Below are 18,472 nucleotides of genomic sequence, written 5' to 3'. Positions count from 1 at the left end.
AGGGAAATATGGATTGCAATGACATTTCGGACGCTGAGGAAATTGTTGACGGACCACAACCATACAATTATGAGCTTGCTAGGCTGCCAAGAGAGCAGGAACAGGCCAGGATCAATGTTAGACAGAACATATTGGAACTTACAATAACAGAAACTAAGCTTTGATCAGGCGTTTGTCATGCTCATTAATATCCGCCCAGACTAACGTTACGTGATATAACTTAGCGGTTTCTCATCGAGAGACAGAGAGATATTTATTCCTGCTAACATTTTTTGTTCCATAGGTGCTTGTGTGGGAAATGCGAGGCAATTTTTACAGCTGAGGAAAGTCAGTGTTGCAGGGAGGTGGATGCATACTGGGCCTTAGTGGAAAATGCCAAACTTCCATGGTTGCAGTTAGTGTTACTACAGTAAAGCCATGGTGAATGTTGCTGATCTGTGGACACTGGATAGTTCGTTCATTCATTGCACAATGTTTATTCCTGGTTTCCACGTCAGCGCTGTTCGATCCGTTAATAACGGAGAAATGTGAATATTTCTCACTAGATCTCGCAGCGATGTTATTACTTCAGTGGCGAATTCAAATGCTTTATTTACTGGATCTCGCAGTTACAGTGTTGCTTGATCAGGCTCGCGCTGCACTGGTCCAAACTGATAAACGGTCCACACAAACACAACAACGAGTAGCTCAGTTTCGTTCCGCTTACATTGCGTTTGCCAGTTGATGTTGTGCTCGCGCCTACATCCGGCGGGAGAACCCGAAGATGCGTGCACTGAAAGAGCTCAGGTTACAAATTACAATGGATGTGAATGAATCCCATCCGAGATTCCAACAAATCTCCAGGTCGATAATTCTCCGGAGTGAAATGTGCGCCACAAACGACCGAGTGTGCGGTGACAGACGTTTGTAATTTGAAAAACTTCCTTCAACGAAAAGGAAAATGGACAGTGAAGTCTGCTCTCTTCACCTGAACAAAACACACCCAAGAACGAAAAGCCTTGTTTTTCCTAGAAGGAAAATGATGGACACGATGTCCTGACAGGCTGGATTTTGTGCAACCAGCACAAACACAATAATTTACCATTATGGCTTCTCTAAAACTCGATCTAAAACTTTCTCTGTCGCTCACTACTGCTCTAACTACTACACCCACAATGAGAGCGCTGGCTGAACGCGAGCTCATATTTACCTCGGCATACGTCATATGACGCGTTGCTATAGGGGGAAAGGCGTATTCCAGAGCCTAGCACATTTTCATCAAAATCTCTACAACCAATTAGATTTCATTAGTAATTTCTACATATGTGTTTTTAAAAAACCTCTTCAGACAATATCAAATATTTATTCAGTTATAAATTTAACCTGCAAGTTGCTCTTTAAGCACGATTTCCAAAATCTTGTGCAATGCCACGTGTTCTAATATAGATGGTATTAAATTTTTGTATTTTGCATGGATTAGACAACACAGTTCTGTTCCAACAAATAAAAAATAAAAATCACACAGACATTATTTAGTCATTTAACATTATTTAATTTACTTCACTTTTTACATTACTTTATTTTCAACACAAAATTAAAATAAAATGTGTGTGTGTGTGTGTAAACATTCTCAGCATGAAATGTTTCTGTTCGTGTGGGTTAACTGCACCATCACATGTGTTATGCTCTGCTCTGCCTCAGAACAGCTGTATTCTTATATTGGGTCCCTTATGCCTCGTTTCCACTGAGAAGTACAGTACGGTACGGGACGGTGCGCGTTCTTAAAAGCGTCACTCAGCTCGCTCTGCTACTCCGGATATCTCTGTTATCTCTGTATGTACATTTTAAGCAACAATAAAACGAAATATGTTATAAAACACCACTCTGCCTCTTTTCTTTTTCATTTAAATAAATTAAACATTATAGGGACACAAATGTGGTTCATGCGCAACGCATATTGATTATTCACTGCATCTTATACGTTATTCTATTTATTACAAAACGAAATTTAAAACACAACCCTAACGTTACCTCTTTTTTTTTTTTTTTTTTTACACATTCCAGGCAATATATGCATTTGTACAAATGTTGCAATAAACATCAGTGATAATCTTGTAATAAAAAAATGACAAGAAACCATATTTCTTTTTGTAAAATTTCAGTTTTATAAATAATAGCCTATATAAAAGTTTAAGTAAACGGTACAAGAAGCTATACAATAAGAAATAAAGCAAACAAGTCAAATATCCAAATGCAGCGCTCTAGTCTAACATTACAAGTAAAGTTAAATACAAATAGCCTAAAACGTTAATATGAAACTAAACTTAGCCCTCAGCCAAAACTCATTATATATTCACGAGACCAAAGATCGCCCGTTAGGTCTACACAAGACGAATTATATCTCATGTTTAACCACTACCGTCGGAGTCAGCGACGAACGTCAGAAGAACTAGCCGAGGAAAGGCTCATCCAGCCGGGAAACATGAGCGCCCGCTGAACGCAAAAACCGGGGAAAAAAAATCATCTTTATAAATAAACCACAGATTTGGGCTTTAAACAACTACATTCTTGCCTGAAAAACTCTTAAAATTACATTTCGTGATACAGTAACAGTAGTATTATATTAAACTGTATTTTAAAAAATGGCGCTTCTTATGTTGTTATTCTCCTTGTAGCACGCGCAAGTGACGATTCTCTGTCAACTAATCATCAACGTCCTGCAGTGAGTCTAGCTCCACCTTTTAGTACCGTTCCACTGTGCTAGGTACCCCACTGGAAGGGTACCTAAAAAGTGGTACGGTACGGTTCGGCATTTTGGTACCATTCACAACTTTTGATAGTGGAAACGCAAATAAATGCGTACCGTTCCGTACTGTACCGCTCAGTGGAAACGAGCCATTAGAAGCTGGATTGGGTCCCTTAGCCCTACAATCTAAGAAAGAAGTAAAGAGCCTAGGTGTCATTTTTTTAACCACAATGCTCCAAAAATGTGGAATTCTTACTAAGTGAAGTGAAGTGAGTTTACTAGCATTCACATTTTTAAAAGGCAGGTTAAGAGAGACAAGTAAGAGTGTTTAGAGAGGTACTGGCATGGCATGGTGTTTGCTCAACTGAGCCGGATGCAAGAAACCCTATTACGAGGAAACTTTTTGGTTCTACAGCTCAATGTAAGTTGTATATATTTTGTAATTCTATGTTTATTATATTAGTAATTTAGTAAGTAATTTTAATTTATAAAGCACATTTACATACAGCGCAAAACTGACCAGAGTGCTGTAAAATAAATAACTAAAAAGTCAAGTAAAAAGAAAAAACCTCCTTGAACTGCCACCTTATCGTGGTGGAGGGGTTTGAGTACTCGAACGACCCTAGGAGCTATGTTGTCTGGGGCTATATGCCCCTGGTAGGGTCTCCTAAGGCAAACAGGTCCTAGGCGACGGGTCAGACTAAGAGCGGTTCAAAACCCTTTATGAGGACTATACACTTGAGGACCGTGACGTCGCCCGGCATGGCACAGCTGGGGCCCCACCCTGAAGCCAGGCCCGGGGTTGGGGCTCGTATGCGAGCGCCTGGTGGTCAGGCCTCCCCCCGTGGGGTCCGGCTGGGCTCAGCCCGACGGAGCGACGTGGGGCCGCCCTCCCGTGGACCCACCACCTGCAGGAGAGACCGTAAGGGGCCGGTGCATAGTGGATCGGGCGGCAGTCGAAGGCGGGGGCCTCGACAACCAGATCCCTGGACGCGGAATCTAGCTCTAGGGACATGGAATGTCACCTCTCTGGTGGGGAAGGAGCCTGAGATTGTGTGTGAGATTCCGAGATTCCAAGATTCCGACTAGAGATAGTTGGGATCACCTCCACGCACGGCTTGGGCTCTGGAACCACACTCCTCGAGAGAGGATGGACTCTTCACCACTCTGGAGTTGCCCATGGTGAGAGGCGGCAGGCTGGTATGGGTTTGCTTATAGCCCCCCAGCTCAGCCGCCATGTGTTGAAGTTTACCCCGGTGAACGAGAGGGTCGCTTCCCTGCACTTTTGGGTCGGGGATAGGTCTCTCACTGTCGTATGCGCCTATGGGCCAAACGGCAGTGTAGAGTACCCGGACTTCTTGGAGACTGGGAGGGGTGCTGGAAAGTGCTCCGACTGGGGACTCTGTCATTCTACTGGGGGACTTCAAAGCCCACGTGGGCAGCGACAGTGACACCTGGAGGGGCGTGATTGGGAGGAACGGCCCCCCTGATCTGAACCCGATTGGTGTTCTGTTATTGGACTTCTGTGCTAGTTACAGCTTGCCCATAACAAACACCATGTTCAAACATAAGTGTGTCAATCAGTGCACATGGCACCAGGACACCCTAGGCCGGAGGTCGACTTTGTGGTTGTTTCATCTGACCTCCAGCCGTATGTCTTGGACACTCGGGTGAAGAGAGGGGCGGAGCTGTCAACTGATCACCACCTGGTGGTGAGTTGGATCCGATGGTGGGGGAGGAAGCTGGACAGACTTGGCAGACCAAAACGTACTGTGAGGGTATGTTGGGAACGTTTGGCCGAATCCCCTGTCAGAGAGATCTTCAACTTCCACCTCCGGCAGAGCTTCGACCAGATCCTAAGGGAGTCTGGAGATATTGAGTCCGAGTGGACCATGTTCTCCACCTCCATTGTCAACGTGGCCACTCGGAGCTGGTGCCTGTCGAGGCGGCAATCCCTGAATCTGGTGGGGGACACCGGAAGTAAGGGATGCCGTAAAGCTGAAGAAGGAGTCCTATCGGGCCAGGCTGGCTTGTGGGACTCCTGAGGCAGCTGACGGGTACCGAGAGGCCAAGCGGACTGCAGCCCGGGTGGTTGTGGAGGCAAAAAATCGGCCTGGGAGGATATCGGTGAGGCCATGGAGAAGGAAACCGGTCGGCCTTGAAGAGATTATGGCAAACCGTCCGGCACCTCAGGAGGGGGAAGCAGTGCCCTACCAATGCTGTTTTCAGTGGAGGTGGGCAGCTGTTGACCTCGACTGGGGATGTCATCGGACGGTGGAAGGAATACTTCGAGGATCTCCTCAATCCCACCGTCACGTCTTCCATTGAGGAAGCAGAGGCTGAGGGCTCAGGGGTGGACTCGTCCATCACCCAAGCTGAAGTCACTGAGGTAGTCAAGAAACTACTCGGTGGCAAGGCACCGGGGGTGGATGAGATCCGCCCTGAGTACCTTAAGTCTCTGGATGTTGTGGGGCTGTCTTGGCTGACACGCCTCTGCAACATCGCGTGGCGGTCGGGGACAGTGCCTTTGGACTGGCGGGGGCCCTTTGCTAAGGGCTATCCGGTCCCTGTACGACTAGAGCAGGAGCTTGGTTCGCATTGCCGGCAGTAAGTCAGACTTGTTCCCGGTTCGTTTTGGACTCCGGCAAGGTTGCCCTTTGCCGCTGGTACTATTCATAATGTTTATTGACAGAATTTCTAGGCGCAGCCAGGGGCCGGAGGGTGTCAGGTTTGGGGACCACATGATCTCATCTCTGCTCTTTGCGAATGATGTTGTCATGCTGGCCTCATCAGACCAGAACCTTCAGCATGCACTGGGACGGTTTGCAGCCTATGTTCCAGCCTATGAGCTTTGAGTCATGACCGAAAGGACAAGATCCCGGATACAGGTGGCCGAAATGAGCATTCTCCACAGGGTGGCTGGGCGATCCATTAGAGAGAGGGTGAGAAGCTCGGTCACTCGGGAGGAGCTCAGAGTAGAGCCGCTGCTCCTCCACATCGAGAGGGGCCAGCTGAGGTGGCTCGGGCATCTGTTCCTGATGCCTCCTGGTCGCCTTCCCAGGAAGGTGTTCCGGGCATGTCCCGACGGGAGGAGGCCCCGAGGAAGACCAAGGACACGCTGGAGGGACTATGTATCCTGGCTGGCCTGGGAACGCCTTGGTGTCTCCCCGGAAGAGCTGGAGGAAGTGTCCAGGGAGAGGAAGGTCTGGGCATCCCTGCTTAGACTGCTGCCCCCGCGACCCGGCCCCGGATAAGTGGACGAACATGGATGGATGGATGGACAAGTAAAAAATAAAAGGCATAGAATCAATAATCCTAATTATAGAAAACATAAATAAAAAGAAAACCTTCAATACCAGGGCACATAACACAGAAATACAAAAAACAAACAGGAGTGCCAGGTTAGGGAACAAGAAAGGCCAAAGAATAAAGATTGTGGGCCCAAGCCGGTGGCACCGCCACCCTGGTGCCTTTAGTTACACAGCGGTGAGAAGTAAGGTACACTCGTAAATGTTTATTTTAGTACACCAAAACCACACTATAAAAGAATCGTGTAAAAGCAGTAAACCAGATTATTCCTTGTGACATTAGAAAATAAAATGGATATGAGAACGTAACCTACAACTAAATTAACGTTATCTTACATAACAATTTCTAAACATTTTTATTTAGTTTTGTGAACCTTTTTATAAAACATGGCCATTTATTTAAAGGGCTTATGTCTGCTATTGTAGACTCATTTTGTTAATGCAAGCAACTAATTTAGACGCAAGAACTGGGTGCCGGTGCTGTGAGATGTACATGCTCGGCCAGATTCGGCTCGAAGTCGTGCATCTTCAGATGCGGAGCCGTGCGCACTAAAAAGCTGCGCACTGCACACCGCCACACAAAATTTGGCCTTGCGCACCCAGTGCACACGACCGCCCACACCGCAATGATGACATTTTTGCCGTGCACACCCTTGCGCTTGTGCGTCTGCACATAAATAAGAGATGCTTTATTTCCAGTTTTATAGCTGATTGTCTTATTTTGTTTACATCTTACTTTACACACTTCAGGGCAGGCTGTTGCAGCTAGCTCAGGGAAGAGACTGTATGACACTAGGTGGTACAGCCTGAGACATGTACAAAAAATTGCCTTCTGCATTTTTGTTTTGCTTTTCTCTCCATTGAACCGAACCGTGATGTCTGAACCGAGATATGAACCGAACCGTGATTTCTGTGTACCGTTCCACCCCTAGTAGGAATTGTACTAATGAATATTTAAATAGAGCAGTGTAATTTTTATGTTAGGTTGACTACTTTATTATTATATATTATTAAGGCTATAATGAATAGACTGCGATGTCAAGATTGCAATGCTGGAATGTGTGTGTGTGTGTGTGCCACGGGCGCGATTGAACAGTGGACACATAAAAAGATACTCCGTCATTCTGTTCATACAGGACATCATTCAAACTGCAAAGTGTTAACTTATATTTGTGTACAGGCGCAATAAAACACAACATTGTGCTTTTGTAAAATAAATTCAAGCAATCTGCCCCCGAAATGGCGCTAATTTTAAAATTAAACTAAAATGCTCACGGCTGCACGGGCAGTCATAACGGTGAACGCGTCTTCTCCACACTCACTTACAAACAAACATTTTTTCGCCTTTCGTGCGTCTACTCTACAGCCGTATCGCTAAAAAGACGGATTTTATCCAAGACTTCAGCCATAAATTAGTATTAATATTGATAGCATCACTGGTAGCGTCGTTGCTAACTTAACCTTTTGGCGCAGGTGAAGACACATTTGAACTTCACGTTATAGTGTTATATACTAGCGAATAGCGAATAGTGTTTATTCTGTGCCGGACTCTCTTCATCATCTGGGTCCAGCAGGGCGGGGATTATGCAGCTCATTTACATTTAAGGTGGTACACACCAAAACAGCTCTTTTTAAAACAGGCCCCAAAAATGACATTTTCAAATGGTTATAATAAATTAACTGTGGGGTATTTTGTGCTGAAAATTCACAAATACATTCTGGGGACACCCAAGACCAATATTACATCTTGTAAAACGGGGCATAATAGGTGCCCTTTAAACCAGAAAATGTTGCTATTAGTAATCAAAAACAATTTCTAAAGCTAGGTCTTCTAAACATTCGATCACTCACATCTAAGGCAGTTATTGTAAATGAAATAGTCACAGATAATAGCTTCGATGTACTTACTGAAACCTGGCTTAAACCAAATGATTATTTCGGTCTAAATGAGTCTACTCCGTCAGGATACTGTTATAAGCATGAGCCCCGTCTGATTGGTCGTGGCGGCGGTGTTGCAACAATCTATAGAGATATTCTCAATGTTACTCAGAAAACGGGCTATAAGTTTATTTCGTTTGAAGTACTTGTTCTAAATGTTACGCTCTTAGATGTTCGAAAAACATCCCTATTATCTTTAGCCTTGGCTACCGTATATAGACCGCCTGGGCCTTACGGTGATTTCCTAAAAGAGTTTGCAGATTTTCTCTCAGACCTATTAGTTAATGTCGATAAAGCATTAATTGTTGGAGATTTTAACATACAAGCAGATAATCCAAATGATGTGTTATGGGCTGCTATTACAGATTTATTAAACTCCTTTGGGGTCAAGCAAAACGTTACCGGACCAATTCATCGTTTTAATCATACACTCGATTTAATTATATCACATGGAACCGATCCAACCGATATAGATATCATTCCACAAAATGACGATGTCACTGACCATTACATGGTAACTTGCATATTACGTACTCCTGTACTATATCATGTTGCGCCACGTTATCGATCAGGCAGAACAATCCTTCCATCCACCATAGATAATTTTTCAAATTGCTTATCTGATCTGTCTCAACTGCTCAGTGAACCCAAACAAACAGATGAACTAGAGAAATTAACTAGCACTATGAGCACCATTCTCGCTAGAACTTTGGATATTGTTGCACCCATTAAATTAAAAAAGGTCAGAGAGAAAAGTAAAGCACCATGGTACAATAATACTACGCATGTTCTAAAGAGAGAAACCCGTAATTTAGAGCGTAAATGGAAACAGACTAATTTAGAGGTCTTTAGAATCGCATGGAAAGACAGTATGTCACGTTATAAAAAGGCCGTAAAAGCGGCCAGGGCTGAGCACCTCTGCAAACTAATAGAAAACAACCGAAACAATCCAAGGTTTTTATTTAACACCGTGGCTAGACTAACAAATAAACAGATGTCACCTGAACAAAATATTCCGTTACAGTTTAGTAGTAATGATTTCATGAAGTTCTTCACTGAGAAAATAGAAAACATCAGAACCACAATTGTAAACGTTCAATCCTCAATCGCGCCTTATAATTCAGCCTAAATTCTCACCCCGCAAGAACAATTACAGTGCTTTACAACTATAGAACAAAAAGAGTTAAATAAACTTATCACTTCATCTTAAACAACAACATGTTTATTAGATCCTATACCAACTAAACTACTGAAAGAAGTGTTACCTGTAGTGGAAGAGCCTCTCCTCAATATTAACTCATCTTTATCTTTAGGTCATGTTCCAAGAACATTTAAACTGGCAGTTATAAAATCTCTCATTAAGAAACCACAATTAGACCCATATAATCTAGCAAATTATAGACCCATTTCAAATCTACCTTTTATGTCTAAAATACTAGAAAAAGTTGTGTCCGCTCAACTGGGCTCTTTCTTGCATGAAAATGACATCTATGAAAAGTTTCAGTCAGGATTCAGGCCGCATCATAGCACTGACACTGCGCTCATTAAAATCACAAATGATTTACTTTTAGCTTCTGACCAAGGCTGTATCTCAATATTAGTTTTACTTGATCTTAGTGCTGCGTTCGATACTATAGATCATACAATACTCTTAGATCGACTACAAAATTATACTGGTGTTCAAGGACGAGCATTGAGAAAAATCGATCATAACTCCAGTAAACTATGGAGTGCCGCAGGGATCTGTGTTGGGCCCTCTGTTATTTTCAATATATATGCTGCCACTTGGAAATATTATAAGGAAACATGGAATTAGTTTCCATTGTTATGCTGATGACACTCAAATCTATATTTCATCACGGCCAGATGAAAACGCTAAATTATCCAAATTGACAGAGTGTGTTAAAGATATAAAAGATTGGATGACGCGTAATTTTCTTTTATTAAATCCAGACAAGACAGAGGTACTAATCATCGGTTCAAAAAACCACCCACAAAACCTCTCACAATACAACTTTAACATAGTAGGATGCCCTGTTACTTTATCCTCTACAGTAAAAGACCTGGGTGTTATACTAGACTGCAACCTGTCTTTTGAAAATCATATTTCATGTTACAAGAACAGCCTTTTTCCACCTTAGAAACATTGCTAAGCTACGTAACATGCCATCAGTTTCTGACGCAGAAAAGTTAGTTCATGCATTCATGACCTCGAGACTAGATTACTGTAATGCTTTATTAGCTGGTTGTCCTGCATCCTCAATAAACAAGCTACAGTTAGTCCAAAATGCAGCTGCTAGAGTTCTTACTAGATCAAGAAAATTTGACCATATAACACCAATTTTATCATCACTACATTGGTTACCTATAAAGTTCCGTATTAATTACAAGGTATTGCTACTGACTTATAAAGCCCTAAACGGCTTAGCTCCAGTCTATTTAACGGATCTTCTATCGCCCTATAATCCATCGCGCTCTTTAAGATTACTAAATTCGAGGCTTTTGGTCATACCTAGGATATCTAGATCCACCAAAGGAGGTAGAGCATTTTCACATTTAGCTCCAAAACTCTGGAATAGCCTTCCTGATACTGTTCGTTGCTCAGACTCGCTCTCCCAGTTTAAAACTAGGTTAAAGACGCATCTCTTCAGCCAGGCATTCATATAATACTTTTAATCTTACAGTTAAATCCGGTCTCTAGTTCATAAATGCCAGAGGAGAACTGGCCCCCGACTGAGCCTGGGTTCTCCCAAGGTTTTTTTTTCTCCATTAGGTCACCTGATGGAGTTTTTCGGTTCCTTGCCACTGTTGCCTTTGGCTTGCTCAGTTGGGGATATTTGTGGATATTTAAAGGAGACATATCATGCTTTTAAATCGTTCCTTTTTACATATAAATCATACATTTGTAGTCTATATAAAGCGGAACTGCAATGTTTGGGTCTGAATTCCTCGTTATTATAGCTCCACAGGCCCCTTTTCTACCCATTTTCTGATGTGCGTCTGAGAGCAACTCGTTTTGGTGCGGTCTCTTTAAATACAATTGAGACACTTCATACCCCGCCCCCTCTCCAGGTTGCATAGGTGACACTCGGTTCAACTCCACCCCGTTCGGCCATTTTTATAGTTTGATAGCAGAGATACGATTATCTAGCGGCACAGAAACGTTTTATTCACACGTTATTAACAAAATGTCAACAACGGAAGACTTGTCCAGCCAGCCTTACATGTTCGAGCCAGAGTCGGAGCCGGAGCGAGATGAAGATGAAGACGACGAACCTGCAGAACAACGTCTTCATATGGATGAATCGCAATGGTGTGTTACTGTATTTACACATGAAACTTTGGTCTTCCGACCTTTTACCACCGTGTCGATTTATTTTGATTAATATGTGCGAGGGAGAGAGAGCAAGACAGCGTCTAGTTTGGAGACGGTGAAGTCTTGTTTACACTTTCGCCTGGCTCTGAGAGAGAGTGAGCGCGCGCGCGACCGGGTTTCTCTCTCTGCTCATTCTTTCAGTTAAACATGCGCACTGTCATAAGCGCGGCAGTTCATCTACATTAGACGGTGTAATGAAGCGTGTGGGTTACTACATCCAACAACCGAACATTTTAACTTACCCTCTCGTAACTTCTGCATCCTTAAGCTTGGACTACAAAATTGCAGCGAGAAATAAAAATGGCGGATTGCTCGAAGTGTTGGGCCGGAAGTCAATGTCCTTATTTGGCAGTTCCGCTGCAAATACTGTGACGTAATAGTTCAAAAAACGTCATAGAGAACAGAAAAATCGGAACAGGTTGAAAAATATGACCAAAACAGAATATAAAGATATCAACGAAGCACCTGAAGAGAATAATTTCAACTTTTCTGTACTTCTAAACACTCCAAATATACAACAAAATGCATTTAAGGGCTAAAAAAGTGGATTTAGCATGATATGTCCCCTTTAATTTAATTAATCAATCAACAATACTATTGATCTGCATTACCAAACGTGGACGTTTTCCACTAGAAACAAACATTGATGTATTGTTTTAATTTAATACTGTGAAGCTGCTTTGATACAATCTGTTGTGAAAAGCGCTATATAAATAAACTTGACTTGACTATAATGTTCGTGAGCCGCCGTTATTAACCAGCGCTTGGTTAGGGAGATTAATGAGCTGTTATTTCTCAGAAGATTTAAAACTGACCAGGTTTGTGTGAGTTGTTTTTTGTCATATTAGGTCAGAGCAAATTATCACCCCTTATTGATCATGTCCTGCTTCTCGAGTCTTTGTGGCAGTGGTAATGGTCATTTTGAAATGTCATAGAAGTTAACGCTAGTGTTTTCTTGGTATCGTAAGCTGCAAACATTAACTGTTAAATGTTCGGGTCGTGGTTAAGACAGTGTTAGTTAACGTTGATGTGTGACATCAGTGGTGTCTTTTTGGGGGCTGAACGTTAAATGAAGGCTCTCTTTTAACGTAATTCTGGGCCATTTTGAGTGAGCGAAAACCCTAACTTAATCCAACATTTTCACCTTTGTAACAAAACGTCAACAACCACACTTTTAATCATTCAAACTTTGATTTTCATGCTCAGAGTTCATAAAACAAACATTGATTCTAGTATCTAGCCAAAAATATTCAGAAAATAATATTATACATATAGAGAATATCCACCTACCCCTATGCTGTATACATTATTGCAAAACAAAATAGATTTAGCACGAGACTGCTTCAATTACTGGCATGATGTCCATAACTAGTTTAGCTCTGTTAAAGGTGTAAATAGTTGTTAACAAGAGGGAAAAGAGTTTTTTTCTAATAGTTTAGATCATGGCTGGACTGGCCATAGGGCATACCGGGCATTTCCCCGGTGGGCCGACGTGCTTTTTGGGCCGATACATCTCATACTCATACATACTTTTTAATATTATTATTTATTATTTTTTTTTAACGGCCCATAAAATTTGTACATCGGTGGCCCATTCGTTTTGTTTTGTTTTGCTTAATTGGCGGCGCTGGGTTTGTGCCGGTGTAATGCATTGGTCAAAAAAAGTCAGTGTTAGTTTTTTTTTCTTTTTCTGACAGACCAGCCCATGAAACACGCAGATCAGCGGCCCATTGGTTCTTTTCTTGATTGACACTGGGCTGGCCCAATCACAACTTTAAACGAGATGCAGCAGTGTCAGTGTGTATCTGTCAAAATAGTCAGCGAGATGGAGAAGAAACGCAAGGAATGTGCAGAGAAATAGCGTGAAAAAATAGAAACAGGCCCTTAAAGCAGACACTTTATGTGTCAAAATATATGTTTTCTGACCTTCATCAGCTCCAGCGGCAAATGAGGATAGTGAGGAGGATCAGGAGAGAGATGAGAAAGTGTAGAGTCCGCGGTAAGCAGAACTACTTTCAAAACCCTTAGGCCATGTCATGAGTGTAGGAACCCATAACTCAGTTACAGATTATTTCCACATCTGCATAGGTTGACGATTACGCAATTCACTAGAAATTTAATGAGAGGCGTTTGTAAACCATGTTTTCCGCCAAAATAAAAGCTTGATGCAGTTTGCGTCAAAATAAAAGATCATGTGCTTATCTCTTTCAAGTATAGAAATTGGACACTAATTATGAAAGTTTCCTTTATTTTTTAGTGCATTTGTTTTACAAAATATGGCTATTACTGTCATTGGATTAATATTATAACTATTATTATGTAGTAGGTGTAATGTAAATAGACACTGTAACTAAAAGAGGTTTGAATTTTTCATTGTTTAATTTGCACACTGAATATGGGTTGGAGCTTTTAATTTTGAAATCTCAAAGTGCACCAGATTGATGAATTTAACATAAAAATGCACTAAATTTTCTCACAGGGAGGCATGCCCCCGAACCCCCCTAGAAGGTTTGAGGTCCCACCACCATAGTTTCACCAGGATTCATCACTGTGGAGTATAGTTCAACTGTATTAATAAATGTCAAATTTTTACTTATTTCATCTGTTAACTCTCACTCATTCCTATACTCACTCATTACATGGCATTAGTGGTTTTAAGGAATAGGAGTTGGTATGCATATAATTAAGGGCGTGCAAAGATGGGTGGTGTTTATGATCATATAGTGGGCCGGTCTGGGCCAAAATGCCCGGGCCGATTTTTTGTCCCAGTCCAGCCCTGGTTTAGATTGTAAAAAAGGTTTGTAAAATGTTTGTGGTTTAGGTTTCATAGTTTTCTTTTTTGATTCATTGTCTTATTTGTTTGTTCCAAATGAAATTTTTATAGAAATTTAACATTTATTTGTATTAAAGCAATCAAATAAATAGTAAAAAAAAAAACATATCAATGTGTTGTCATATGCCAGAACAAGTAACTAAGTGACCTTTAGGAATCACCAATATGGTGTGCCTGACCCCTAGTGGATATCAATAAACTTGCACTTCAATAACTTTTATATAATTTAATTATATTAATTTATTCCACTTCAGCAATAATCTGCCAAGTGTCTTATTTTAAAAGAGACCAACCGTAAGTCTTTAGTCCAAAGGGTTCATGAATTACAACAACCGTTAAGTTTTTTAAGAGGATTTTTTTTAGTGTGTGAAAAGAACTACTAGTGCCAACAGTTGAACGGATGAAAACCTCAAAAGCCATGCAGCCCTTTTACACCTCTTTGCTATTGAGACATTTATGAGATCAAGATGAGATGTCTCATTTACTTGCTCTCACTATGATGTTTCATTTTGGTATCTGTGAGTTTATCAGTGCCTCAGTTTCGGACTACGTAAAGCACGTATAGAAACATTAGCCGGGCAATTTTTCCTTGTGGCTTTACAGACTGTGGAAGAAGCTTTTCCTCTTATAATTCTTTAAATGTGCACTTGTCCAGAATTCACCGTGAAGGGTGAAAGCAGTCTTTTAATTGTCATATAGTGTTCTTGGGAGTTTTGTGGAAGCATAAAATGTCTTGTATCCCACCTTAAGTGTCTTTAGGCGCATTTCCATTACAAAAAACTATTGCGAAATGACAGCGTTTCCATTAACCAATGTTGTGCGACTAAAACTTAATTTTTTCATCTCACGATAAGTAAAATCATTACAAAAAATAATCCCTTTGATTAGCCTAATTTTCATTTTAGTAAAGACAAGAACAGCTTAATAAAAAATATACAATATAATAACTCTTAGTAAAATTAAATATGAATGCAGTTTTGGATTAAATAAAAGTACAGTCAAGTCAAATAAAACACATTTTATCTAGTTTGGTAACGCTACAACAAGATACCATTCATTACCTTACTTAATGCGTTGTCTAACATCAACACATTGAGTGAACAGTATATTTTTACAACATTAATTAATGTTTGTGAATGTTATTTAATACAAACACTTGATTGGTCATGTTTTGTTCACTTCATTCATTGTGCATTAAAAACTGTTTACTGAAATAATGTTAACTTTTGATTTTAAAAAATGTATTTTTAAATTCAAAAGTTAACATTATTATTATATATTATTAGGTAATTTTATCTAATGTTATCTAACAAATGGAATCTTATTGTAATGTGTTTTTAATACTACAGTTTCCATCTTTGTAACCGTGATATACACTTTAATATATGTAAATTTAATCTAAATTAAGATTTGGTACCGAAATTGGTACCGAGAACCGTGGATTTTCACTGGTATTGGTACCAAATACTGAAATTTTGGTACCATGACAACACTAAAATACAGTAGGCCTATATATACGTCTGCCATATGTTGCCACCCCTCAAAATTCCTGCCCCCCCTCTCGCCACCCCATGAATATCTTTCTAGATCCGCCCCTGGCAACATGCCAAAGTAATATTAAATAGTCATTATAATACAATACAGCAGGGGTAGGCAATAGGCGATATTTTCTGGCCCGCCGGATTATTTTGGAAGTCCCTTTTTTTTTTTTAAATCAGCCTAGTTTTATTTTACAATAACGGTTTACAAATAGTGTATCATTCGTTCAATCGTTTTTTTTTTTTTCAACGACTTGTTTTTCCATTATTTATTTCCTGAACTAAAATGGAAAAAACGAATAACGACTCATTTTCCGATTTTCTGTTTGTGCACTCAGATCAAAAATATAAAAAATGAATAAAAAATATTTCACTAAACTCTTCCAATACTTGAGAAAAGCCTATCTGACAATTTTGGGTTCAAACACGCGTTGCACACCACACATACTTAACAGTGTTAATTTAAATTTTAAAAATACTGTCCGATAGCACTGCTTTGTTACCACAGTTTCTGCGTGCTTCCTCAGGGATGAAGTTCCACATTTGCGGCTATCCAACACGAAAATGCATGCAGCAAAGCCTTTCACAATATTTTCTTCAGATAACTCCAAATTTCTCCCACACACTGGACTTGATTTTTGATTGTTGACAACTTTACAATCTCCACTAGCTATTCTTTTCTTCCACTCTTTAGCATCCATCTCGACAAGTGCGCGCGCGGTTATGATGAATTATTAAAAGTGAAAGTAACCTAGTAACGTTATAGATCCTGGGAGCGTGTGGTGCGTGGGCACAAATAAACTGATGTGGATTTTAAATTATTTTATAAACTTGAAATACAGGTATATTTTTGTAGATGTGTTCCTAAAAATATGCATATTTTTACGTTTGAATGTGATTTTTTTAAACCCGTGTCCGACCCGACACAGTTGGATATTTTTCACCCGTTTGAGCAAAATTTTCGGGTGACCCGTCGGGTACCCGAACCCGTGCAGGACTCTATTTTAAAGTATAAAGACGGTATCGGTCAGAACTCTGGTGTAGTTTGGACGGAGCGGGCGGTCTGACTGACAATAGCCCACTCCCGACATGTTTTGACAGCGTATCCGCACTTCATTCTGACCACCTGTAGCCTACACCTAGCTCTGAGGAGCTGTTTGGTACTGAAACCATTGTCAGTCAACAACATTCTTTTTTTTGCAAGGATGTTTGAAATCGTTTGGCAGAAAATAGCCTACTTCATTTGTCAGTAGGGCAATATGGTTTTCATTTATGTTGCTTGAGTGATTTGATTTTTTTTTTGTTATTTATATTTCATAATTTTTTTTCTGTGAAATTTTTTCTCTGCTGACAGTACAATGTTAAAATAATATTTATATTGACACGAACACAATTTTTGTATAGCATTTATAATTTATAATCTACTGGCTAAAAAAAATATTGGCCCGCGGCCAAAGTTATTTGCCGACCCCTGCAATACAGGATGTGCTCCATCAGCATAATTGCGTAATCAGAGTTGGGTGTAATGCAGTACTACCTAATTAATTAATTACTGTAATTTAATTACTTTTTATTCTAAAAGTAAATAAGGAATTATTCTTAAAAAATGTGTATAGTAATCTTATTACACTGTTGAAGATGAAATTAGTAGCTTTTAGTAGAATAAAGCAGAAGTTACGAGAATAGTCAAGTCAAGTCAACTTTATTTATATAGCGCTTATCACAATACTTAAGCTTCACAGTATTAAATAAAATAGTACATCAGTGTTTGTTTCTAGTGTAAAACGTCCACGTTTGGTAATGCTGATCAATAGTATTGTTGATTGATTAATTAAATTAAGTATTCCCAACTGAGCAAGCCAAAGGCAATACAGTCTTCTGTAGAAGTGTTTTTTCTTTAGTAAGGAAATGCGCTAGTCGAACTGCCTCATGGATCTAAACATAATAGAAGCTTTCTACTTTTATCTGGGGTTTCAACAAAAGGAAATTCTACAGGTGCTAATCTACCAACATGCAGGGGCGTAATTTGTGGGGGGGTTGGTGGGGAGATCCCCCCCCCCCAATATTTATATCTATGCATTACAATATGCATATATCTATGCATTTAGTAACTGGAGTCACTTCAGTTCTATAATAATAATAATAATGGAAGGCTACTAGTATATGGAGGCAGATTAGTCTCAAATATAATTCACGCAAAAAACATGATTCACAAATGCGTAGACAATTTCACATGCATGAAACCTAATTCACGTACACACAAAAAAAATCCACGTGCGTGAAAAAAATATATATTCACAAAAAGCAATTCACATAGGCAAAATATAATTATATATACTCATAAAATACATTTCACAAATGCAAAACACAATTCTTAGATATACAACTGTGCACAAAAACCTTTGAATGTTTAAAATGTACGAGTGTATCCTTGCATTTGAATGTGCAAATCGTCATTCACGTACGAATCGCCTTAGATATGTGTGTGTGAGTTTTTGAGACTTTCCTGGCAGCATAACACTCGTAACACAGAGCAGTCGTACTCTTTAGCCAATCAGATTTAAGCTTATCAATCGACCAATCAGTATCACGTGAGGGCGGGCCTACCTACATGTTACGTCATCAGCCTTCGACCAGTTCATGGCTGAGCAGAGGTAAGTGCAGTTAATCGTTCATTTCTGTGTTCAGAAGTTAGAGATCATTTGAAGCAATAGTTTATTAACTGCTGTTTAGTCCACATGTGAACATAAACAT

This window comes from Rutilus rutilus (genome assembly GCF_951802725.1).
Source record: "Rutilus rutilus genome assembly, chromosome: 1".
Lineage (NCBI taxonomy): Eukaryota > Metazoa > Chordata > Actinopteri > Cypriniformes > Leuciscidae > Rutilus > Rutilus rutilus.
Note: the sequence above shows the minus strand (reverse complement) of the source record.